Source organism: Zalophus californianus, chromosome 1 (assembly GCF_009762305.2).
Source record: "Zalophus californianus isolate mZalCal1 chromosome 1, mZalCal1.pri.v2, whole genome shotgun sequence".
In the NCBI taxonomy this organism is placed as follows: Eukaryota; Metazoa; Chordata; class Mammalia; order Carnivora; family Otariidae; genus Zalophus; species Zalophus californianus.
This window is the reverse complement of record NC_045595.1, coordinates 103,143,603-103,169,861: the sequence shown is the minus strand read 5'-3', so window position 1 is coordinate 103,169,861 and position 26,259 is coordinate 103,143,603. Positions and strand designations below refer to the sequence as shown.

General features: G+C 34.9%; 1 long non-coding RNA gene across 2 annotated transcripts in view; it reads right to left on the bottom strand.

Annotated features, from left to right (window-relative positions):
- The window catches only part of LOC113918216, a 39,533-nt gene extending 16,616 nt beyond the window's left edge, over positions 1-22,917 (bottom strand). For both annotated transcript variants that reach the window (XR_003518480.2, XR_003518481.2), the window contains exon 1: positions 22,742-22,917. This is a non-coding gene — a long non-coding RNA (uncharacterized LOC113918216). The remainder of the gene's footprint in view (positions 1-22,741) is intronic.
- Between the last annotated feature and the right edge of the window lie 3,342 nt (positions 22,918-26,259).

The following is a 26,259-nucleotide window of genomic DNA, read 5'->3' as shown; positions in this document are numbered from 1 at the left end:
AATCTTACAATAAACTTAATTAGGTAATCCCTACCAGCCACCGTGTTAACCTGACAAGTACTTTAACTGGTTTTTCACAAGTATTTTAGACAGTAAGTTGCCAATTTTCAGATAGTTGGTTTGGGTTTAACTGTATGTTCATGGGACCAATCTAGCATCAGCTTTCTTGATTGGTAAATGGGAGTAAGTATTCTCAGAATTGGATACCTTTAATATCCTTGTGGAAACTTAATTTTTGACCTTTTTGTCAATATGTCAAGGTTAGGGTTTTGTTTTGTTTTTTTTCCTTCATACAAAGCACTGAATAGTTAAAGAGACTGAGCTGTTAAGTGAATGGATTTTATGTAAGTTATACAGTCCTAATTTGGTACTTATAAATAGTGATAGGTAAGTCTTTTACCTATAATATCCCATGAATTAATTGGAAGCAGAGGGATTTAGAGAGAATTTTTTACGATCATTTAATTTACCATGTAAAATTGCTGTAAATGATAATGTATGTGGATTTCCTGTTCAAATATTCAATTGTAAACCTCTTGCTAAGTGTTATTTTCTATTGTTTTGTATGAAATGGCAAGGCTAAAATAAAAGGAACCTTCAAAAAGTAACATAGTAACATATATGTGTGTGTATATATAATGTCTATATAAACAGGAAAAATATATTCATATACCATGCTTTATTAATAGTTTGTATTTCAAAGGTCTATTTAAAAGTCAGTCACTTGGAAAATAAAATGTATTCTCCTACAGATCCATATGTTTAGCACAGTGGTTAGGTTTGCAGATCACTTTAAGAACTCAATTCTGCTTATAATGCAGCTGAATGAAGGTACTGAGTCTAAATTCTAAATACTGGTATGAGTGGAACACATGCATAGAAGAAATAATATTATGATACTGATGATTATTTAAAATAATAATCATTGTAATTATTATACTAGCTGTTATTTTATATTGCCTTTACATTCCTTAAGCACAACAAATTAAGAAATATTTTCACTGGAAAATTACTACTCCCTTTTCTGAACATTTCTCCCACCTTCTTACTGTTTTTCTCTCAAGTTCTCAAGTACCGAGTGCTCTTTTCCTTTTTCCTAATTTGTCTGCTTCCAGGGTTTAAGAACACCCATGTTGAAACTCATAAGGGAGACCTCAGCTGGGGAGATAGCAGTATACTGGTGAAAAGGAGTCAAATCTATTAAATTTTGCTTTTATAGTTCTATTTTTGGTGGCGTACTTAGAAAGTCATCCCCAATCCAAGTTTATGTCTTGACCTATATTTTATCATAGTACTTTTATGAACTCATTTGTAACTTTATATTTTTAATTCATCAGGAATTAATTTTATTATAAACTCTAATAAGCTAAAACAATAGCATTTATTAAAAATTTTATTACTTTTCTAACTGACCTGAGATACTTCCTTTATCATATATTTAATACATGTCCTAGGGCATGTTTCTGACTTTTACATCTCTTGACATTGATGTTTATGTCAGTATCATACTGTTTTAAGTAGTTTATCTTTAGAATGTAAGTTAATATTTTATACAGCCTGCTCTCTCATTATTCTTTCAGTAATGTTTTTGCAATCTCATATTTTCTGCTATTGTGCTCCAAATTAACTTAAGAACCATTTTTCAAAATTCTGAAGAAAAATCCCTTTGGCATATTGAATAAATTATACAAACTTATAGATTAACTCTGGGAAAATGCATCTCTTCATGTTATTAAAACCTTTAATCCAGGACCATAATATGACTTTACATATGTTAGAGTCTTCATTTACTATCTTAGTAAAGCTTTCAATTTTCTATATTTAGGTTAGTACTACAGTTAATTATTTTTCTCTCTATGTATCATACTTTTCTTTGTTATTTTTTTTCTCTCCCTGACAGGTTCTAAATCTAAATTGTCATTGAGCTGTTGATTCTTGACTACTTCTGTGACTCTTTTACTTATTATATTATTGCTCATAATATTTCAGTTGATTCAGGTGATTAACTTGAGCTTTCCAAGTACAAAGCATATGATGTATAGGTAGTTCTGTCTTATTATCTTTCTTTGAAATAATTAAACCTATAATGTGGTCATATTTTATAGCAATTAAGGAAATGTTTGTAAGTGTTCAATAATAGAAGTGATTCAAGAATTTCACAATTAAAAAATTATGTTGTCTGTTGTCTTAAGATAATCTTTATTATGTGAAAGAAATATTTTTGGTTTTTGGTTTTTCAATAATTCTGAAAAGAAATGAAGATTAAATTTTATCACCTTCATCTACAAAGACCACATCACTTTTTCCTTTCAATTCTTGGAATTCTTTTTCCAATTTCTTGGAATAAAACTTTCTTGGTTATGTTATGTATATATTGCTCAATTTGATTTGCTAACGGTTTATGGAAGGATTTTGTAACCTCAAACATAAATGTGATTGATTTATGTTTTTTGTGTTTGTGTGATATCCTGTTTAGTTTTTGGCAAAAACAATTTGAAGCTACACTAAATTTCAGGAAGATTTCCATCTTTTCCTGTGATCTGGAACAATTTAAATAGCCTTAAAAATAATCAGAATATTAAGATTTGACATGACTACTCATATATGCATACTGATCTCAAGATGTTTCTAATTTAATTGGCATTCAGATTATGTTTAAAGACATAATGTTATTTTACAAAACTTGTAAAATATTTCCAAAATAACTAACTTGCAGTATAACATAAAGGCCTTTAGACTGAAAGCCATGCAACTTTGTGCAAGTTCTGCCACTATCCATGGGATCTGGGCCAAGTTTCTTTGCTGCCTCTGGACTTGAACATGTTATTTGGAATTTATGATAGATATTGATGACATCCAAAATGATTCTTATCTCATTTTACAAAAAAGTTGATATTTTTAATGTCCTACTGCATTTTATTATTTGTAGTCCACTTCCAGTTTCACAAAATTATATTGTGAAACTTGAAAAAATATTCTGGGTTATTGAGGAATTAATGTATAGTGGCCTGAGACACGTGTAGTATGCTGGATACTACTGAAATTTCTCTCAGTACAGATGGTCAAATGAAGACGCGTGGTATTCACTGCAAGAAGGTGAATGTGCCCTCAGGTCTACCCTGCAAAAAGAAAACACTGAGCAGTCTCGTGCCCCCCCAGCTGACCTTTCTTAATCTAGCCCTTATTTCATTCTTTTATGGTTGCATCTTAATTCACCATAGTTGATGGTGAAGTAAAAAAGATGCTTTGTGAGTCTCATTTTATCTTTATACATTTATAATAGTATCTACAGAATGTGAGCTCTTAATTCACATTTTATCCATCACTTATTTTATATCCGCAGATGTATGCGCAATTGTTCTTTTAGGACTCTGTTCAGCCCACAGATGTCTCCACAGCTGCTCTTGATTCCAAAGGGGAATTTTTTTCCTTAGAAGCAGTCATGTAAGGTTTTTTGTTGTTTCGTTTTGTGTTTGTTTTATTGTTATTTAAAGCATCGTAAAGATTTTTACCTCTGTTAGGAGAAAAAAAATTATCTTACCTGAAAGATGGCCTTAAAAATTGCATCAAGGAAGATCTGAAAATAAAGCACGGTCTGTATTTCTGTTTATTCTTTGAATCCTGCTAAATGTTTTCCATACTGGAGAAGCCCAAGAACTATAATCATCCAAGAGTTGAATCTCCTGTTTCCTATTTCTATGACGGAGGTGATATGGTGAGAAAAGCTAACGATTGTCACAATTCATTCAGGGCAGAAAGAAAAAAAAATCAATTAAATAAATGTCTGGTTTAGGCAAAATTGCCAACTTGAGACTAGCCTGAGGCTTACGGGAAGCAAATGATTCTGATCACTGTCTATATTATCTGCATCCACTAGGTTTATGAACTTCTTGATTTTCTTTGTGTGTTAGAGATGACCACACAATTCATTAGAGTGAAACTGAGGTTAAGCCAATCATGTTTTTGTCTGCATTACTCTAGAAACCTCTAAATAATTATATTTGTATAAAGGGGAAGGCTTTTCCTTCAAATATCACACCACAGCATCACTGACTATTCAAACTATGAGTGGCCTTACAGAGAGCTAAGGTCATCTTCCTTGTTCTATGGATTGCACAGTGACGATCAGGACTCTAACATGACTTACACAAACTACGGAGCTGGTCTGATGCTCTAGAAGAACTAGATGCCCAATATCCCAATGAACAGGTCCCCAGCACCACATCTGTTTCCCCTCGCTGGCTTCAGCACATCAGAGGTTAAAACTGCTAAAGATCTCTGATGTTAGCTTTTTAAAAGAATGAAGATTAATCTCAGGAAACAAACTGAGGGTTGCTGGAGTGGAGGGGGGTGGCAGGGATGGGGTGGCTGGGTGATGGACATTGGGGAGGGTATGTGCTATGGTAAGCGCTGTGAATTGCATAAGACTGATGAATCACAGACCTGTACCCCTGAAACAAATAATACATTATATGTTAATTTAAAAACATTAGACTGATAATACCATATATTCAACGGTGATTTAAAAAATAAATAAAAGAATGAGGATTTATTGTTACCTTCTTTACTTTTTTTGGTGTGTGCATGTGTTTTTTGTTTGTTTGGGGAGATGATCAAAACACTTGGATAGAACAGGAGCTGATAAAATGAAATAGTCTACTTCTTTGTGGGAATTAATGTGGTGATGAAGGTCTCTATAATTCAAAATCATAGGTAAAAGGCATTTAAAAAAATCTAAAATAAAATTTATAAACCAGTGTTTTAAGAGTGGCTATTTTAAATATTTCAGTCTGTTGTTAAAAAAGTAAAACAAACCATGCAAATTCCATTTCCACAAAGAGCTTATGTCTCCACATAAGTGGTATTTTATTTCATGCCGAGAGGCACTGTTGAAATATTAGGGATAGGTTAGAGATATACTTTTATTATCATTATAATACATAATAGATACAAATATTTATAAGTGCAGAAATTCTCAATTTGGACATTCTAGTATTGTCAGTTATCCATGTAGACTGCTGAGAGATTGTGCATCAGACTTACCAACGGTTCATTGGGGAACTATTATTTTTTGTTGGGAGACTTCGATCTTGTGTAATACAATTTAAAGTATTCAATAATGTAAATAGTGCTGTAGTCTCAACACATATTAAGAAAGTTGTTTATGTTGCTTTTGTTTCTTGTTTGGTGGTGTTGCTGCTAACATACTGTCATTTCATTTGGTTGAGTTTCCTCATCTGAAATGACTTGGTTATAAAGACTTGTGCATTTTGATTAGCAATTCTGTATAGTTGATTTTAAGACGTAGAGTTCCACAGATGTGAATATATAATCTGATAAATTGATCTTTCCTGAGGATGATATATGTTGTGCTGAGAGAAATAAACCAATGTAATGTTTTTATACTCCCAATTAGACATCGGAATTAGATGGTATCCTTCACAAGGTAGCATGAAACCCTTTTCGATAGCTATTACTCGGCATGCTCTTTCACCAAGATTATTATAGGAGCAGTTTTGTTAGGAAGCATTTGTGTAACCGACCATATGCTGAAAACTATTGGCTGATTTAAAGTATAAGGGCTGAGTTTTCAAAGAGGAGATTTTGGTGTGCATAAAGTTACACATGCAATTGCATTTTTCCACAATTACCTAGTCATGCTACAGACTGTCAACCACAGAATTCATTTGCTTCTTTTTTGAAAGATTTGCTTTGCTTGCAAAGATTTAGTTCAGTGACATATTTTCCTTCCTTCTTTTTTTTTCCTTCAACAAACAAAAGAAGTTTGTGACTGTATTTCCTTACATCACATTTTATAAAATGCTGGACCTAAAAAGATCTTCCCTGTTCACTTTACCCTTTAAAAGTGTCCCATTTCCATCAAATATTCTTCTCTTTAATTGAACAATCAACTTTAGAATGCTTTGCAAAATGACTTAGAAAAAAATCATCAGTTGGTAGTCTTTGTACATATTATATAAATTACACTTATAATAGCGTGTATATGTAGTATGTGGTTCCGAGATGCAGAGAGTACTAATATATTAAAAGAAGACTACTGCTCAAAGTAAGACAAAAGCTATAGTAGCAACCACAACCTTTATCCAACACTGCCTTCTCATATTTAAATGTGGAGAAAATGAGATAATACATGTGCTGATTTTGTGAAGTTGTAATTTTACGAGTTAGGGTATCACATTGTTCTTTGGTTTTGTCTGCTATAGGTTCATTAAAAGTTACAGACATTTGAGCATTTCCATGTCATTCTTTTTTTTTTTTTTTAATGACAAATGCCCCTTCTGCCAACAACAACAACAAAAATGTGTAACTTGGATACCAGGTCCTTTTAATGAAGCTTTTGAGTCTTACAAAATATGATTAATCTGATTAGTGATTCAGCCTCCTTTTATGCTTACATTATCTAACACAAAGAGCCCCCCTACAGGTTAAAGTTTAAATGTGGATTACCAGATAAAGCTAGTCCTGACGAGGTTTCTATGGTGCAAGGAAAAATTGGATTTGCTTTTCACCTCATCTCAGGCTCTGTCATCCTGGTTTTTGCCCTGTTCCCTTGTTCACAGCAAGGATATTAATTTTGTAGTAAAATCTTTAAGCAATTATGCAGATAGCTGTGAAAAAGCAACATACACACACAATAAGAGAAGCTTAACTGAAAAATGGACCCCAGATATTCATTAAAAACAGATGGCTACATTGCCAACAGCATAACTTTGGATGTTTGGGCTAAGCTGGTATTAATCTGCCCCAAAATGAAGAGAAGATGAAACTGCTGGTGTACAAACTGTGTATTGCTTCTACTTTTTGCTTACAAAGGAATACAATGATGATTTATGGCTGTCTTTTTGATAAATGTCCAAAAATGAATTCCTTACTCAAAAGTGAAATAACATTGTAATCCTCCTGGCTATCACTGAATGTTGATGCTCATTTTCAATTCACGAATAAAAGATAAAGAATCATATAGATGAAGTAGATCAAAGTTGATATTAAGTAATTTTGTTTTTAAACCTATTTAAAGTGGGAAATCTTTTCATTAGTAACATTTCAAAGCCAGTATAAAGCACAATTTTGCATTTGTATAATGAAGTAGTTACATTTCTGGCCATTTATTTGGGCTATTTGTTAAGTGGAAATTGTAAAATTTTTCAGCCTAGACAAAGGTAAAGTAAACAAATCAGGTAAAGTACAGCAGAAAAATATTTGCCCAGCTCTTCCAAGTAAAAGCATAGATGATAGAAGTGCACTCTATGCAACTGAAACAATTGTCATAACGATAAATGCATAAAGCATATATTTATTCATTTATATATTTTTAAAGCAAATTTTGGGGGAGAGTGTTACACCTAAAACTATATACATGTTGTAAGTGGTAGAACGGTTACAATGAATTTCAATCAACTTTTGTTTTGTAGGAGAAATTCATCCAACTAGAGAAACACTTTCAGGACACAATGGCTCAGATATTCTATGGGCTAAGGCACACTGATTATTGGATCTACTGACTACTTGAAGCATCTTGGTGTTATTCTACCACTTCATCTATATATGGAGGCTGACCTGGGAATGAGTGTTGGAAAAGGGTGCTTGTTACAACTAAAGAGTTTGGGCTTTCCCCTCATTGAGTGTTAACCATTATTCTTTCTTATATAAACAGTACATATTTATTGTAGAAAAAACTTAAACAGGTTTGCCAAAGAGAAGGAAGTTCAGATTATCCCTAATCCTACCACCTTGAAACGACCACCGCTATTGTTTTTATACATATTTCATAATACGTTTCTATATATAGATAGATAGATAGATGTGTATTTTTAAAGAATTAGGAACTTACTGTGTATTTTGAAACCTGTTTTTATTCTCCTAACAATCTATATAATAACTATTGATTACATATAACCCAATATTCTACAACCTCATTTTACTGAATCCATAGTATTCTATTATATGGATAATCTGGAATTCATTTTACCAACTCCCTATTGATAATGAAGGTTTTAAAATGTTTGTTATTATTAAAAAAAACACCTCAAAGTTTATTTATTCAACTAAAATTCGTATAGAACATGTGTTACCAATGAGTTAATCTTCTGGCATTGTCCCTCCTTCACATGTCAATAAAATTTTGCTTGGGTGAAAGTATATTCAAGGAAAGAAGCAAATTCAACAGTCCTTTTTGATTAATTCATTTTATTTTTCCTAAAGTGCATTTACAGTCTGGATAAAATATCTTGTTGCTAATGGAAGCAATCGCATTGTGTTAATAACCCTAAACTATCTTTTGAATCTAATCTAATTTCCATCATCCCTGCCTTGTTTTTCAAAATCAGGCTCTGTGTTTCAACCATGCAGACGGCTTGCTATTCGTCCAGCATACTATCCTTAAATACCAGCAGACTTTGGAAAATACAGCTCCTTCCATAGCCCTGGAACTGTACTCACGTTGCTCTACTAAATCTTCAACTAGCCTGTGAACCCTTTTTTCATGTAACCCACCTCTCATAGCTATGTGCTGCTATAGACAGCCCAATATGCTGGTGTCTCTTTGGGGCTCTTTTAATTGAAAAGATTTGTCCTCCTGTCTGTCTTTTTCAATAGACTATGAGCAACTTCAAGGCAGGGTTTATGTCATATTCATCTTTACATTTCTTGTACGTACTGAAATGGCTGACATCTAATAGACATTCTAGAAATGTTCATTAAAATAAATAATGACCTGAGGACATCCTGACAAGCCAAAGAAAAAAAAAAAACACACACACCAAACAGGAGCGTGGCCACTTTAGGAAGTCCTGAGCAGGGCTGCCCAGGGCTCAGACAACTCCTGTGGCCTCGGTGTCACTTTAAGGGATGAAAAGACAGAATGGCACATGCTTTCTTTCTCCTTTCATCACTGTGAGTGGAACAAACCTAGGTCTGAGCTCACCCAAAAGAAAACTATGTTGGGCCTGACTATGTGGGGTAATGAGGGAGTGGGGCTAGATGTTGAAGTGGTTGAATGTGGACTTGACATTCTCTGTGATGGCTGCCTTCTCTCTCTTCTTTGAGCGGGAGTGGGGGAGGGGCAGGTGACACAATTATCATTACCTTAAGACAAATAAGTCCCAGATATAGAAGAATCTAATTCATGTATCAATGGTCACTTGTAACTATTGAGCATATATTGTGTGTGAGACACCATATTAGCTACTTATAATCATGGCTATGATCAGTGGCTCTGAAAACCTTTTTGCTCCACTTGCCTTGTGAGGCAGTTTTGAGGAGAGAACTAGGAAGTCAGAGAAAGGGAACTTTGGCTTACCCTAAAATAGAACTGGAACAGTCCAAATGAAACAAGATTCCTCAAAAAGAAAGGAGCTTCTCATTACTGGAAGGTGCCAGAAAGCAACACACTGGGGTAGGGGAATGATGCAGAGAGCTATCTCTTCATTGTGAAATTGTACTATATGATTTCCAAACTCCTTCCAAATCGAGAGTCTGGGAATCCATATAACTCTTTATTTGTGCACAAAAGCCTCCACCTGGAAGAATAATCCCATTTACAAATACTTTTCATGTGTTTCATTGTTTTTCTTTCTAATTGAGAAATTAGCCAGACCCATAATGTTTCATTGAAAGAACTGTCTATATTAAATTTGGGAATAGAAATTAGATACCTAGAACTACATATAAGTTTAAAGATCCAAACTCTCAGGGCGCCTGGGTGGCTCAGTCGTTAAGCGTCAGGCTTTGGCTCGGGTCATGATCCCAGGATCCTGGGATTGAGCCCCGCATCAGGCTCCCTGCTCCGTGGGAAGCCGGCTTCTCCCTCTCCCGCTCCCCCTGCTTGTGTTCGCTCTTTCACTGTGTCTCTCTCTGTCAAATAAATAAATAACATCTTAAAAAAAATAAAGATCCAAACTCTGGACTGGATATTAAAACTTTTTCTTAAATCTTTTTCTCATATCAAGATTATTTTTCTGGGTTGCTATCTGTCACGTCACATACTAGCAGTGGGATTTAACTGGCACGTGTATCAAAAAACAATTTCTGTGGTTTGAAAATAATATTAAAAAATGGTTTATTTCAGTGATACCAAATGTTTCTTTGAGGTTAACATCTTGTGACAGGAAATGAACAGAGCATTAAAAAAACATGCAGCTAGACATCATATGAAAATTGAGTGTATTTTCCCATGAGGAAATTTCCTCATGCAGATACTTATTTTAAACTTCTTGGTAAATAAAAGTGTTATATAGAGTTAAATAACAATACCTATAAATAAGGCATAGCAAACAAATGATGGTTGAAACACTATTTTTCACTGAAATTGTTTTTCTTAACTGCTTGTGGGTGTTTTAAAATTTTGATAATTCAAGTTTGCATATGATCAAATGTCTACATTTAAAGAGGTAATGAGCTATGATCAAATGTCTACATTTAAAGAGGTAATGAGCTATTTAACATATTTTGTAGTATGGGCCAGAAAATTTGCTTTGATGGCTGGAGACCTTCGCAAATAAGGAAGAGACCACAATCCCAAGTACAAAACAATGAAAAAGTCTATTCCATCCAAAGCCATTAGCAACACTCCAAATTCCACTTAACTACACCAAACACACTTGCATGTCCTCAGCAACTTATTCCTACATTTGGACAAAACAACCAAAAGTATATTCTTTACTCATGGCAATAAAAGATTCAGATTTAACCACAGTAAGAAGCTCAGAAATTTCTACTTTCCTATTGTTCCTTTATTTATGTAGTTAGTTGGTTAGTTAGTTAGTTAGCTAATGAATAGATTAGTTAAGCCCACCATGTTGCAAATGAGATTTGATGATGTTGACATGAAGAAATAACTGGAACTTGAAAGTACTTAGTTTCTCATCGTCTGTATTTCCTCCTTTTAAAAGTCAGGATAAATAATATCACCAAATAAATGCAAATCTAGATATTTAGAAATGGATGTGGAAAAGTTTAAAAGTATTATTTAAATGTTACATTACTTACCTTATCACTATAATTATAACTCAGCCTAAAATAATGTTTTAAAACTATAAAGGAAATTCATGTGATTTTCGAAATACGTGCTTATTCTTGGCAAGATTTCATGTGCCCAGCCTTATCACTACCAGAGAAGCTATCAGTTAGATTTTCTAAGAGTTACTGGTCAGAAATCACATGGTGTCACCTCAAATATTTGGCATAAAGTTTCTGGTGCGGTGGGGTAGGAAAAACAGGAAAACCATCACTTTGTTGCGGCCACAGGTGCTCTCCTGGGCAGGCTGTCATGATTCCACAAGACGGACCTCAGAGCTCTGTGCTGTTCACAGCCTGCGCTCAATTCCTAACTGGGGACTTAATTTCTTCTCCATCCAGCCAGGAGAAAAACTGCATGCAGTGGAAAAGTATTTTATTTTCAAGTCTGTAAAGAAGTCGTCTCTAACACTTTTCAAGAATAATTAAGCCGAATGTATTACGAAGATACTGGAGGAAAAGTAATGAAATTACAAATTGCAGTGGGCCCAGAGTGCTATAGGAAATGTTGGATTCCACTAGTGAATTTTGCATGATTTCTAATTTGAGTTCTTAAGCTAAGAAATCTAAAATGCCTTGCGGACCAGGCACCTAGCTTAAAATAGGTGAATCTGAATGAATGTACTTTGAGAGGGAGGAAGGGTAGACAGGGTGAAGCGGAGAGTTGAGATCTCATCCATGGCCACTCAGCCATCACTCAGCTCCAGTAAAACCAGCCCACCCTCACAGTCCTGCTTGTTTGCGAGAACCTAGAAATCTGGATTTTAATGCAAAATCTAAGCTTGGGATGTGGTGAAGCAATTTGATAATAAGCAGATTCTTTGTAGGACAAACAAAATGTGCCCACATGTTGCATTCGGTCCATAAATATGGCCCCCTGATGGAAATTCTGAGAGAACCAGGTCTGGGCTTCAAAATATCAGATTTTGTGCCGACATTGTTTCCTGCTATTACTGGTACCACATGGTGATTGGCTGCATGAAATAATTAAACTTAGTTGGCAAAGCACCCTTGATTTGGAACGAGAATACTCTGAGGTTTGCCAAGACATACTGCAGTAATGCTCAATTATATCTCATGAAGGTATTTGATTAAAAATGCTGATAGAACGATCAATATCTAAAAAGCTTACTTTTGTCTTTCTGTTACAGAATGGACTTTGTTAGTTTAAGTAGTCTATTTATGAATCTGTAAACAAAGTCTTTAATTTTAATTTGTCACAAAAACATGTGAGGAGCCAAATTAGTAGTATTATTTTAATATCTCAGGAAAGAGACCATTAACACAGACATAATTTCATACGGACACCTAACATTTGTTTACTGAGCATCATTATGGCCAAGTTTGAAGCTCTCAATATACAATATTTTATTTAATGCCCGTATTACCTTAAGATACAGGTACTATTACTAACTGCATTTTGTAGATGAGGTTATTGAGAATCAGAAAATATAAGCCATTTGCTCAAGGTCATACAGCTAGTAGGTGGAATTTAAACCACTGCAGACTAATTTGGGCTTTTAAGCGACACATTCTATTGCTGCTATTACTACTACTTATTTTGAGCCCCTCAATGAACCAGATGCTCTCTCATCACCCTGATAGCCCTGAGAAAAATACGGTATCATCCTTATTCATAGATGGAGGAACTAAGGCGCCAGAAGGGTAGGTAATGCCCACTGAAGAGTGAAAATATGGGACACAATCTCCTATCAGATGCTTAAGGCCAAGCATATTAGAGCACATGACAGTGGTACCATAATGTAATAATTTCATATATTCTTCTTAGATGGAATTTAACCACTTCTGTTTCAATGAAAGCTAATGTTCTTTGAGTTCATATTCAATGTCAATACAGGTCTATCGGACAAAATATTGCTAATGAATTAAGCCTTTAAAAGTTCATAAAAGCTCTTTAAGATTTTCCTTTCATTTCAAGATAAGCTTTTTTTCTTTAATCTCAAATTTTATTCTTTATATGCAATATGTTTTTATCTCAAAACATACTTCTATAATGATTTTAAAATTTTTAAACTGTATATTTTTGTCCTACTTAATAACTAGATTCCACTTCCAAATATGAGTAAGGTTTTATGGAAAAGGTAGTGATTTGAGAATTGAAAAGGAAGAGAACTTTCTAGCCTTTCCATGATGCTGACACCTCATTTTATTGTGTGTGATTCTGATCTCTCTAAGCTATAGTTTTTCAATAAACATTTTGTTTAATGATTAACACTATTGTATTACTGCTTAGAGTATTAAAATATCACAAGAAAATTGTAATTAATGCTTGAAATTTCTCTTTTACACTCAGATCTTATTTTGAGGAAGAATGATACCTTTTTCTAGATTATATATATTCAAATCACACAAACTGGCATATTTTAAAGTGTCTAATAGATGACGTTCAGCTATTTATTTACATTAAATAGTAGAAATACCAATGATTAGAGGCAGTGTTTAAAAGTAATAGCAATACCTTTCTATTTTATTAATTGACTTCTGGGCAGTTGCGGCAGAGTTACTTTTAAGCACAGCTACAAATTCTCAATTCAAATAACCGTCTAATAGGAATTTAGTGAATTTAAATATGCCATGCTTTTATTATAGACTTCTCAACATATATGCCTGGAAAGATTTACAATTAAAATCACACCGGCAGCAACCTGTAGCTTTTCATACCAAAAAGCCAAGAACACAGGGCTGTGGGAAAATTTGATACTTCAAACTCTAAGACTTGCAACTTAAAAGCTTCACTTTTCTTTCCCCCCACCCCAGACTGTTGACCTTGGTCTAGTCTGTTCCTCTCTGATTGTTTGACTTGCATTCCCCTTCATGGATGACGGTTTCTTATTATATTATTTATGGATGTGGCTGACACTAGTTGAATAGATTCATTAAATTTCACAAGTTGTTGGAGTCTAGTTCACTGGAAAAAAAAACCCTCTTTAGACTCTTTAAAGGACAAAAAGCGTCATTTTTTTTTAGCTCTTTTAAAGCATTTAATAAAGCATGAAAAGATATGACATCAATCCTGCTAAAACACAAGGGAAAATGAATGATGTTACTGTAAATCTTTACATCAATCACACCCCATACTTTGGAAAACAATACAGTTTTGTTTGCATTTCAGAAGTGACAAACAACTCCTGTGACTGGCTTAACATAGTCACTTTCTATTAGGCAAGACCAGAAGCAAGTCAGAATTAAAACGTGGCTGCGCGTTGCTAGGCAGCGGAGTTGTCTGGATATGGTGGTTAGTTTCCTTTTCACTGAATGAAAGAAGTTTTGAAAAACGTGATAATGGTTTTCAAAGGAGAAGGATAATTGGTGGTGCTCGCTTGTGCAGCACTGTGTGGAAACTTTCAGGCGGCCGTGAGAGAAGACTGTCACTAAAAATTTAAACTCTTGTACACAAACTTGACCTAGAGTCTTCTCCAGGTTTTGGCGGTTCATTTTCAGAACACCCCTCTGAGACCAAGGGGTGTAGGATGAAAGCGTTAAGACAGATGGGTAAAGCCCCAAAGGAAGAAAGGAATCAATAGTTGTGATTTAATCCATTGGTGAAAGGGAGGAATTAAGTAAAATCTTAAAAATGAGGAATGTGTAAAAGACCTTTAGCTAGCACCTACGAAAAAAATGTTTTAATTGCATGGTGAGTTGCCACTGAGCAAACATTCAAATCAAGTGCAGGAAATAGAGAAAGATTAAAAAAAAAAATCTTTGATTGTCTATGCCAGGGATAAAACAATTACCCTGATGTTATTATTTTTTTTAAATATACTCTGGTTTAATTCAGAAAAAACGTCCCCAACATGGTAACTCCCAAAGCATCTGAAAATAATTACAACTTAAGCTTTTATTGTCTGTGGTAATAATCGAAGAGCACATATTTAACAAAATACAAACAGAAGACCCCAGGCAAACAAAAAACACACAGAAAATACACGTTGCTCACTATTTCATCCCAAACCACCTAATGCAGGAACATTTTGTTTAACCATTTAATTTACCCAGAATTTTAAAAAACTGAGCAAAATGGACTCATATTGAAAGAAGGGACCAATTAGTGTTGGATTAACATTCATGGTTATTTACAGTTGTTTTTGTACTTGTTCTTGTGCTCTGACTTCCTAAAATTTCACAACCCAAAGATTTAGAAAAATGGGGTTGTTTAGACGCAAAGTGCAATGAAGTGGCTGTGACCATTGTGTAGACACCACCTCTCTCATTATACCCTCTCAATCAACACTCAGTACACAGGAAACCGCAATAAAGCCCATCTGCCACGGTTAATCTGCAGGCAAACCCACACCCATGTCTATGCCCGTTACTCTCCAGCCTTATTATTCTCAGATCCAAAGCTTCATAAGGGATCAGCCAAAGTCCATTAAAGTAAATAATAGCTAGAAATGACAGGCTTAGCAAGGATTGGGAGGAAGTTGAAGACCAATCTGAGCTCTGAGCTCTGATTAATAGAGAAAAGCATTAGGAGAAAAGGGGAGAAAAATGACCTCAGCCTGCTCCAAAGAATTCCTGAACCTTCGTTGTTAGGGCAAGTGCTACCATCTGAGACGTTAGTGATCCTTGAATTTCCTTCACTTTGATGCAGCTCAAATGGGAAAATTTTGAAGGTTCAGCAAGGCCCCAGACCTCAGCTGGAAAGCTGTCTGGAGTCAACCCTGTCAAAATTCTCTTGTGTAAGAAAAAGCCTTTATTAGCTAGATTGCAACAACGGCAATAACAACACCCACAGACGCCCGCCAACGTCTCATGAGGAGGGGCCTCTGCTAGAGATTGCAGATGCATTTATTATTTCCTTGCACATAGTCATTTTTAAAACGTCTCCAAACAGATGTAGTAAAATAAAACAATAGTGACTCTTAAAATGAATGCCTTTCAGGAACTAGCTGAATTTAGTCTGCTGATAGGAAAGTGTGTGAGTGTATGTGTGTGTGTGTGTGTGAGAGAGAGAGAGAGAGAGAGAGAGAGTGTGTGTGTGTGTGTGTGTACATGTGTGTGGTGTTGTGTGTGTAGGGGGCAGTACTCAAATATTTATTCAGTTTCACCTTGAAATGTGATATTTATATTTTCGTTGTACAACACAAAGAATCCTTCTCAAGTAGTTCAAGGTTTGTTGCGTCAAGACAGAATCAAAGTGCTTCAGTTATTTCAACTGTGTGTTTTATATAAATTGACCAGGAAAAAAATCCCAAATTAGTTGTAAAAAGCTTTCCTCTCTCCGCTGTTTAAAAATTATTTTTACAGCCTCTGTTTGATAAATTTCCTAATGAGAGGATCCAAGGCAGTGATATCCCCCCACCTTTTCCCACATAAGTGTATTTGGTCTTCATATGAGACATTTTTGAATTTTGGAACAGCTCTTAACAGTTTTTTTTTTTTTTTTTTTGAAGAAATCTATCCTGGTAGGCCTATTTGTGATTAGGAAGAACTCATTTCAAGTCTGCTCTGTTATTAAAAAAAATGTCTTTCCTTGTAGAAAATACCATATTCTTTATGCAATGTGAATTGAAATGAGACTAGTAGAGAGAGCTCAAAACTGTGAGGGCTCTTTACAGTTAAGAGTTGAAAAATAACAAAGCAGCCACTGCTTGTCAGAAATCCCAGTCTGAGGGGGAGAAAGCATTTGGCAGAGGCAGGCAGGTATTGGGAAAGCCCTAGTGATTTCTCAGGAAGAGAGTAATGGTCCAGATGAGGACTGGATGTCAGGGAGGCTCACCTTCGAATGCATTCCTTGTTCAAGTTGATACTGTAGCATGCAATTTTCATAAATAAAATGAAGAGGCAAGGTAAAGAGCCATGGTGAAAATGATGGTTCTTCACAGATATTGCTGATAACTTGGCTAATGCACTGTTGATGTGCACGTGGTACAATTTTCATATTTTAATCTTAAGTAGAACAAGAAATGACAATTATGAAAAGACAAAATAGATACCACCAACAGCTGTAATTGCCATCCTGGCTGCTCAAAGATGGGCAAAAGACACAGTAAATCAATATTAAGTTCTCCACAAACGCAGGTATCACAACAAGGACATCATATAACATCATTATAAGCAAATTCTAATACAATTTGGACAGTTGTAAAGAATATAGGATGAACACGGGGGAACGTGAGGCTAACTTGTCCTCTGCAGCTTCAGACAGTGTATTCCAGGGGAAAAAAAAAATCCCTGGGAAGCATGGCAATGTATTTAGTTAAGTGTGCAAACTGCTCTGGCTTTAGTAAATGACTGTGATCTTCCTTTTCACAATTTAAAACGTTAAGATCATCAAGGGTTAAATGATCCTGCCACATGCAATTATAACAAGTTGAAATTTGCTAGTTTTAATACACTACTAGGATTTGGAGAAATGCTTTTGTATGTAATACCACATCCTAGGAAATATTATGTGATATTAAAGAATACCTAATTAAACTGGTGGGTTGAAAAACCACCTAAACTTAAGAGGAAAAAACTATTAAATATTAAAGGCATTATACAAAAATAATTAAAAGAATGAAAATTGGAACTGCTCCATGCAAACCTTAGCAATGAGAAATAAAATGAAAAAAAAAAAAGACAAATGGAAAGAAACAAAAATTCTGAGGAAAAGATATAACAAAAGTGACAAATATGTACAAATATTTAAAAGTAAAATCAAAATTAAAGACTCACTTTTAATATTATAGTTATAAAGCATAAGGATTTAAATGACCTAGAGAAAGTAGGTCTGATTTCATGTATATCTTTCTGGTGACATTTATTTCTTTTATGGAAAATGTAACAACACACAGCACAAAAAAAGTTTTCATAAATTCTTATCAGTCTTTTGCATCTGTTCGTAAGTTATTTTATGTACTGAAGAAGATTGGAGTATTTCACGTTTCCTTTGAAAATTTAAAATTTTTAAGTGAAGTAAAATGATTAGGACCTACTCCTTCATCTTCCTCTTTCCATAACTGAACATGGTTTTGAATTCACAGGCTGTTCCCCAACTACACAGATATGCAACATAGAAGAAATTGTTCTCACCATACCATTCTAATTTGTATAGAAATGCTATAAGTATGAAACTAAATTAGAACGATTTTGAGAATTTCTGGTACAAGAAAAGAAATAAACTATTAATCAAAAGACTATCAGTCAGAAGAATCAATTTTCTTTTGTGTGTATGTGATAATGAAAAACAACAAAAATAAAAGCACATCAATTGCACTTTTGTTCATGGATTTGCACTTCCACAAAATTTCATCTCCCTTGAACATTGTCATGTTTTCATTAGATAGTAGACATTCTTAAATTACTTCACTATTTATACAAATAAACAACTAAGTATCCATATAATAAAGTTTATGCACATGTGGAATATGTTTTTAAGTAGTTATATGTATGTCATTATGTATATTGTAGCATAAACAGGCCCATATGCATTATCTCATGTAACATGCATAAATAAGCAACTGGATTTTATGGCCTTGAGATGCATATTTTTTTAAGTCAACCAAACACAATTGAAATTTTAATTTCATTCATGGAAAATCAAAAAGTTTTAATAATAAATCTGCTGTGTAAATAAGTGAGATTGTCATTGCAAATGCTCTCCATTAGCCTGGGTAATAGAATTGACTTGTAATGAATTTAAATATGAAAAAATTTATCTTTGGGCATATCGTATTGCCATTGACACTTAAAACAGCACTCTGTTCTTGATATCAGAGCAAAATCTTTCAAATGAAAAATACTTTTCTTATCTTTTTACTGAATACCCAAAAGAAGGCCATTACTTACTTCCTACCATAATAATGATCTTCAAACAATGGTTATATTGCTAAAAAGTAAAGGCCTTTGTGCCAACCACAAGGTGTCTCCAACCTTTAAATTCTCTAGACCACTCCCTCCCCTGTTCCATATTTCAATACCAAGTGAATCTATATGATCACATTGTCACATTTGGAAACCTTAAAAACACTCATTCAGATGTAAATTGAAAGTGTAGACTTGCGAAGACGTTTTCCCAAGCTTAAACGTATATGTAAAACCATATATTATATTATATATGAATTATAGTTATATATTATACGATTATTATATAGTATATATTAAATACGAATTTACCAATTATTTTATGACTCTATGTTTGGAACCTGGCCTCTTAAAAATAAATAGTGATACAATACCAAAAACAGGGGGGAAAAATAGTTTAACATCAAACTTCATTTTAGTTTATTGTTATCAAGATTCAATTTTTAAAAAATCCTATCAGCCAGCTACAACCAGCGACTCCAAGGGAATAACAGTTTCATAGTAGACTATACACATCTGCAAATAGTCACAAATGCAACTAATTCCTGGCTTTTACAAGCCAAAGCTATTGGTGAAAAGCACTTACTAAAGCTCACCTCATTATGAAGTATGAATATATAGCTAAGAATAAATCTTGTTGAAAAGAATTCCAACTACAGAAAGTCTTTCTAATTCAAGACCATGCATGGCTTATCTCCCTCTGTACACAGAGAGGGAATGTTGCGCGTGTGTGTGTTTGTGTGTGTGTGTGTGTGTGTGTGTGTGTGTGTTTAATGGGATGCTGTTTATCCCACTGTATCTTACCACTCGGTCTCTTTGGATAACAATCCCAGGACCCAGATGCTAAGGGTAAGTGATATTTTCCCACAAGCGGCTTCTGGCTCCTTGGCAGACTTGGTAGGCAGTTGTCTTGGCAGCCGCTGCGCCGCCTCTGGCCCTCTTGTGTGGCTTTGCTGTGGAAGGGATGCTTGGCCTGCCCTGTCCTCCTGGATACCATTTCCCTCTGACAGCCCTTGGGTTTTGTGAAGCTTTTTCTGTGCAAATCCCTTGTGCAATCTCTGGATGAACTCTCCAAAGGCAAAATAGGGCCTTTCTTTATAGTTGTGTCTAATGATCAGCGGAATTGCTGTTTCAGGTACTCAGGAAAACCCAAACCCAAGCTCAAACTTTTCCAATCTTTGTGGGTATTTGGTTTTCATTTCTGTTCTTGCTTTCACTCCGAGCACATTGTATCCCAACTTAATTGCCAGGGGGTTGGCCAAATTATTTTGTATAAATGTTGCACTTTGTGATTTTTATGTTGTAATTTAGATGATTTTAAAAGTCCTTTGTTTCCCCATACCCATCATCACAAATAATTTTCAAAGATTTTTTTCTCAGATCACAAAGCACATTGGAAATTAAGTCTTGCAAGAAATACAAAGAAGGAATTTTGCGAATTTACCAAGGGCAATCCGCTGATGAACTCTTTAATGAAATAAAGTAGCATGCTTCTGATATTGATATAGGAGTAATACTTCATTCCCTGCATGCTTGTAATCTGGATGACATTTTGAAGCATGTGCTCAAGTTGTACAAACAAAGGCACACAGCAGAGCCAAAGATGGTTTCAAAGACACCAATATAACTGTCTGCCGCATAATTTGTGAGACATTTTCATGTTTCCTCACAGTGATATCACAAAAGTAGTCATAAATGTGTATCATGGATTAAATGATTCGTTGGTTTACCATATGGGTGACCACAATCCCCAAGGAAAAACAATATCTGGGGTCGGGGGACTGATAGCCATATTTTCTTTGTGATCTGAAATATCAATAAAGATCTCAAGTTTTCTGAAAGAAGGATCAGGCACATTTTGCATGGAAATGCTCACTCCAATTAACCCTGGGTTGAAATTGATTTCTTTCTCTTCTGCCATTTTTATCTCATGTGACTGCAAAACTCTAGAATTATTGATACTATTAGTTTCACAGTTTAACAAGTAAATTGCTACCCAGTCCAAAAAAAAAAAAAAAAATGACTTACACAGGTGTTCCATGGGTCTTCAGATAATTATCAAAAGTAGTTTCTTATAAAAGTCTTCATGTACTGTATGGGGAACTGAAAATTCCCTGATGTGCTGTGTGAGAATATTATAAATTAAGAACAGATAAAATTTAGAGAGGAGCATCACCGAAGCCTCCCAGAAAAATGAAGATCTCTCCTCGGTAGCTATGGATCTGTTTTGGCAAAGTCTGTTTTTAACGTCAAATCATTTCTGATGCAGAGTACGTATTTATTGTATACAATGTTCTGCAAACCATGTGCTTCTCGCTCAGTCGAAAAATGATCACATTCCAACGTGATTCCAACGTTTTCCTCTGACTTGTGATAAATCCATATTCTGGAAGAGCATCTCTTGTTAAATCAGCGTAAAACCCCAAAGATTGTTGACCATTAGGCTGCTCTGAAGTATATGATCTGATCTTTTTGTTCATGGATCACTTTTGCTCTTTCTTAAATGTAAAACATTTACTAAATATTTAAGGAAACTTTAGAGAAATGTTAAATATTTCTGTTAAGGACTTCAACCATCCATCTTCCAGTTCTGTGAGATATGGCACTTTGCAGAAAGACAATTGTGAAATTTTGGTTTCTCACTTTCTATGTTACATAACAACCCAAAAGATTGTAATTATATATCTATATATTATTTGGGAGTAATTTAGACAGCATTCCTCTGCTAGTAACTTTTTTCAGTTTCACAACTAAATATTTACATTTCATCGTTTGGGCTTTTCCTCTCACTTATGAGGTTTTGGGAATGTATTGTTCTATGTTTAAAAGACCTGCAAAGATAATTGTAAATAAGCTATATTTATACCAACAGAGTCCCTGGTAGCGTTCTCTAAAACAATAAGCAAAAGGAAAACTAAACCTACTTTTGGTTCTCTTTCTACCAGAAGGTGTCACTATTGTGACTACAAGGTAGCCATCCCAAGACATCTAACAAAATTCACTTGAAAGAAGATCATGCATTACCTGTATAATCCAGAAGGTAATTTACTGACATGCTAACCAAACTATCCTATGAAAAATTGCTTGACTAAAATTTTATCTCAAATAAACATGAACTGATTTGAAATATGAAATAACCCTACCAAAAGTATGCTGGGAGAAATCCTAAGGTTCAAGAGATTAAGACATTGCAACAAAAAGTAACTCGTGGGATTTTTCAAAGGCAATTTGAGTAGAATCTTGGTATGCTCTTATTTCAAATAATACTGAATATAAAAATATAAATGTTGGAAAACAAGAAAAGAGTTAGAGTTTTGTCTTTTGAAAACTTTCAAAGTTAAATGACACTTGTGGAGTCATTTTTCCACAGAGAAAAAAACCCCGAGTTTCTCCATGCAGAAGCAGATCATACTTATCCTTACCCTAGGAAATATTAAATAATTTTAAACTTCTGGGGGAAAAATTAAATCTTCTCTCTTTTTTCCCCCAAAGTTTTTTTCCTCTATATTATAAAGAGCAGTGAGTCTATTCTTGGCTTAATTTGATAAAAACATGCTGTAGTGATATTTTCGTGTTTAATCTCACTTGGGGAGACGATGTTTGGCCCACATTTCTTCAGTATAAGTAGGAAATCTTGGCAGACAACTTCTGCTTTGCAATTAAGCCAAAAATAATTTTCAGATACTTTAGTTTTATCTTAAGATTTATTTCAGTTTTTTTGTTAACTGAGAGAAATATAAGGAGTATGGGTGTCAGCAATATGCCCCATCCACCACCCTTCCCACAAAGACAATGTCAAGAAATAGAATTGCCTGTTAGAATGGCTTTAAATCTCACACTTTCATGAGAGTCTGATGTACAAAGTAAAGAGAGAGAGAGAGAGAGAGAGAGAGATTACCTGTTATATCCTTGCTGAACAATCTTAAAATATCTCAAAGTGTCCGAGCAGCTCATTCATCAGAGCTTTGTGATCCTTTTATTACTTGAAAAAAGGCAGTTAGACATGACAACTTCAAAAGTGTGAATGCCATTATTCAATGTTTTGTATGGTACGTTCATCCGTGATCCATCTTGTGTGCAACTTCCCCGTAAAAGCTGGAAGTCATTCTCTTCCGTGCTTTTCTAAGACGGTGCCACACGGACAAGTGCACTGAGAGAGACTGGCCAGTAGAGGCCTCTCTAGATTTGCCTTCGGATTGAGAACTCAGAAGGAGCCTCGAATCCGCTGCAGTTAACACAACTACTTGAAAAGATTCTTGTTGCATAGGGAAAAAGATCACTCTTTAATGCCCTTTTAAGTTCCACGGTGTTGATTAATGTTGCCCTTTACATTAATGATGTTTCAAGTAAAAGAAAACAAATTTAAAATGGATCAATTCTATTGAGGATGCATTAATTAGACAGAGACGCTGCCATATGCTGGGGCTGGAGGGTCTGCTGGCCTTTCCCTTGTAGTTACCTGTGTAAAACCCACCCTATCCTCTACATGAATGCCCAAGCTGAATAGCTATTTGAATGAAGGCTTTAGTTTGATTCGCCATACAAGGGGTACTGTGTCACTGTGTTTTCTTTCTAGGAGTCACTAAGTGATTTCTATATCTGTTGTCATGGTGATATAGCAAAGCAGGGGAAAATGGGGGCAACTTCAGGCTTTCTCCTCACCCTCTGCACTAAGATGTTGTTAGCAAGCCTATAAAACATTGGGCTTTCTCTGGGCCTTCTTTTTGTTCCCTGATTGTCAATAAAACTCATTTTAAGGGTAACAAGGACATCTAAATGTCATCTGTCACAGTGTTAGAGAGATTAAGTTTGTTTAGGGACTTGTGCTGGACAAAGGCCACTATTTGTTCTGCAGATACAAAGCGGTGTTGGCTATCACCACTCTTGATTTAGAAGGAGGCCCAGAGACCATCGAGGAAACATCATCTCAGTTGCAGGTGATGCAGAGGCCTTCTTGACATGACAGCATTAAAATGACAAGAAAAAAAAAATAATTATGGTTCTGAATGAGAATCTGCATTCTATTTCCCACACCCCTCTATAGACACCCCAAGAAGAAAGTCTCCTCTTAGACCTGAGGTAAGAAAACAGCTGTTGAGGGCCACAGGCATATTTAAAAACATGGCATACACACCTGACAGTCCTTGAATGAATGATAAAAGAAGGGAGAAAGGTTTTGCAAGGGAAGTCAACAACAATAATATGTTCTGCATTAATTCAGCATTTGCCCAATAATGAGGCTAAATGGAATGTACAGATTAATGAAGACATTGGTGTTATTAAAATCAAATCCTGTGGTTCATATGCTTTTCTTAATAATGAACATTGTGGCTATTGGAGAGGAAGAACAAGTTTTTTTTCTATTAATTTGGCACACATCCCAGATCTCATTCAACCAGAACCTATCCCCAGCAAAATGCGTCCGTGGCCTTTATGCGCCTTAGTCATTCTATTTTATATCTGTGTTAATTTGAGGGAAAAAATATTTCCCCTTTATAGAAAGATTTTGAAAAGTGAACATGAAACCTAAGTAATAATTAAGTAATTTTAAAAATAGGATGCTTCTTTCAGTATAAAAGGTGATGGGGAAGTATATAAAATTACGCGCATGTAATGGGGTGCTCACAACACATCTGCCTGCACTCTGGAAATTGGTGCAGCTATCTGGGGGCTTTCAGAGTCTGGTCACGTTAATTCATCTCAAATACTATTTTATAGGAAATATGCATGGTAGAGAGGGCCACTATGTTAAAACTTAGCAGAGCTGTTATAAATGTTGGACAATGGGAGATTCCTTATTTGCAATTTGTTGGGTCTTGACAATTTGGATATTTATGAAATGTGAATGAAAGCAGAGTACCACGACCCATTTTCTAATATCCCTGTGAGCACAACCCCATATATGACATGCGTGTATGCATAAGTCCCACACCTCGATGGGAGTGCACATTTGAAAGGACAATGGGACAATGATAAACTCCTTCTTGGTTCTGTGGAGGAAGGGAGTATATAAATATACATATATATATATATATATACTTGCAAGCTTTGAGTTTCCTTAATTCATGCTCTCTCAAATCAATTTGAAAATCTGATTTTAATCATGCTGAAAAGAGGTGTAGATCCATAAATGCCATATACTGCAACTATTGGACAGATTCCATTTTCATTGTATATTTGGCAGTGTATGGTGAAGAAGATAAACTTATAAAGGGTGACATCGAGAATTAGATCTTGTTAAAAAACAAAAATCCTGGAAGCTGCACAATCACACATTTGTAGATATGCCTGTAATATTAAACACGTGCAACTACTAAAAAGAGCTACGGCAGGATTCCCTTTTTAAAAAATTCCTGGAGCAAATTACCACCAAGCTCAGTGTGATTTTTTTCTTTTAAGGTAGAAAGATTTATTCTAGACAAACTAATGAAAGCAAATACAGTGCTGAGATGCTGTTACATCAATATTATGGGCCTAGATGACTTTTGTTTAGTATCTTAATAGCTCGGTCATTTGTTATTCATTCAGCTACACACGAGACACCAGGGTGTTATGAAGGACAATACTCTCGGGGCATTTTGAGTTCAATGTGTATTTCTCTACTTATGAAGAACATGTGTTGGCATCAGCGATGGTTAACAACAGGGGAATCACAATATACAATGAAGTTTTACCACGTTGTTCTGAGATAATTTTCTGTTTCTCCAGACACAATCTTTGCAACAGCTGAAGTATAGTTCTGGTGCTCTGTTATAGAACGTGCTGGATGTATGTCTTCTTTCTATTTTTTAACCTCTTATTTCTTACATTATCTCAGATAAAGAGTTATCTGAAAGAATCAAAAACAAATCCCTAACAAAAAGTATGTTGAGCTTCAAAATAGGCCAGCAAAAAGGAATGTTTGTCACTTCTACTTGAAGCTATAAACAAGGGTACTGAGAAAATAGATTGGAGAAGTCCAGTAATTCACAAAGATAAACACACACACACCCACGCACGCATGCACGCACGCACAGTTACATGCATTGAGATTTACTACTTTGTCCCCAGAAGGGCATCTCTGTTACCCTAAATGTTTCATAGCTTTACAGATTCAGAGTAATTCTAACGGGACAAGTAAAAGGAAATGGGCGCTACACAGTATCATTTTTCCCCCTTAAATTTCTTGGGATGAAAATTCTCTAAATGCCTTTAAGTAGCTATGCAATTTAGATAGATTTGTATGGCCTCAATTCCCTGTCCAGGAAAATATAGGGATAGATTTAGGTAAACTCTGAGGGCTCTTCCAGTCCTAAAAGTCTCTTCATATAAGGTTTTCAATTTTTAAAAATGTCTAATACTTTGAAAGCAACTATTTTTATTAAGAAAAAGATAACAATTGATAAGATTTTCAGTGTGATTAATATTCAATAAAAT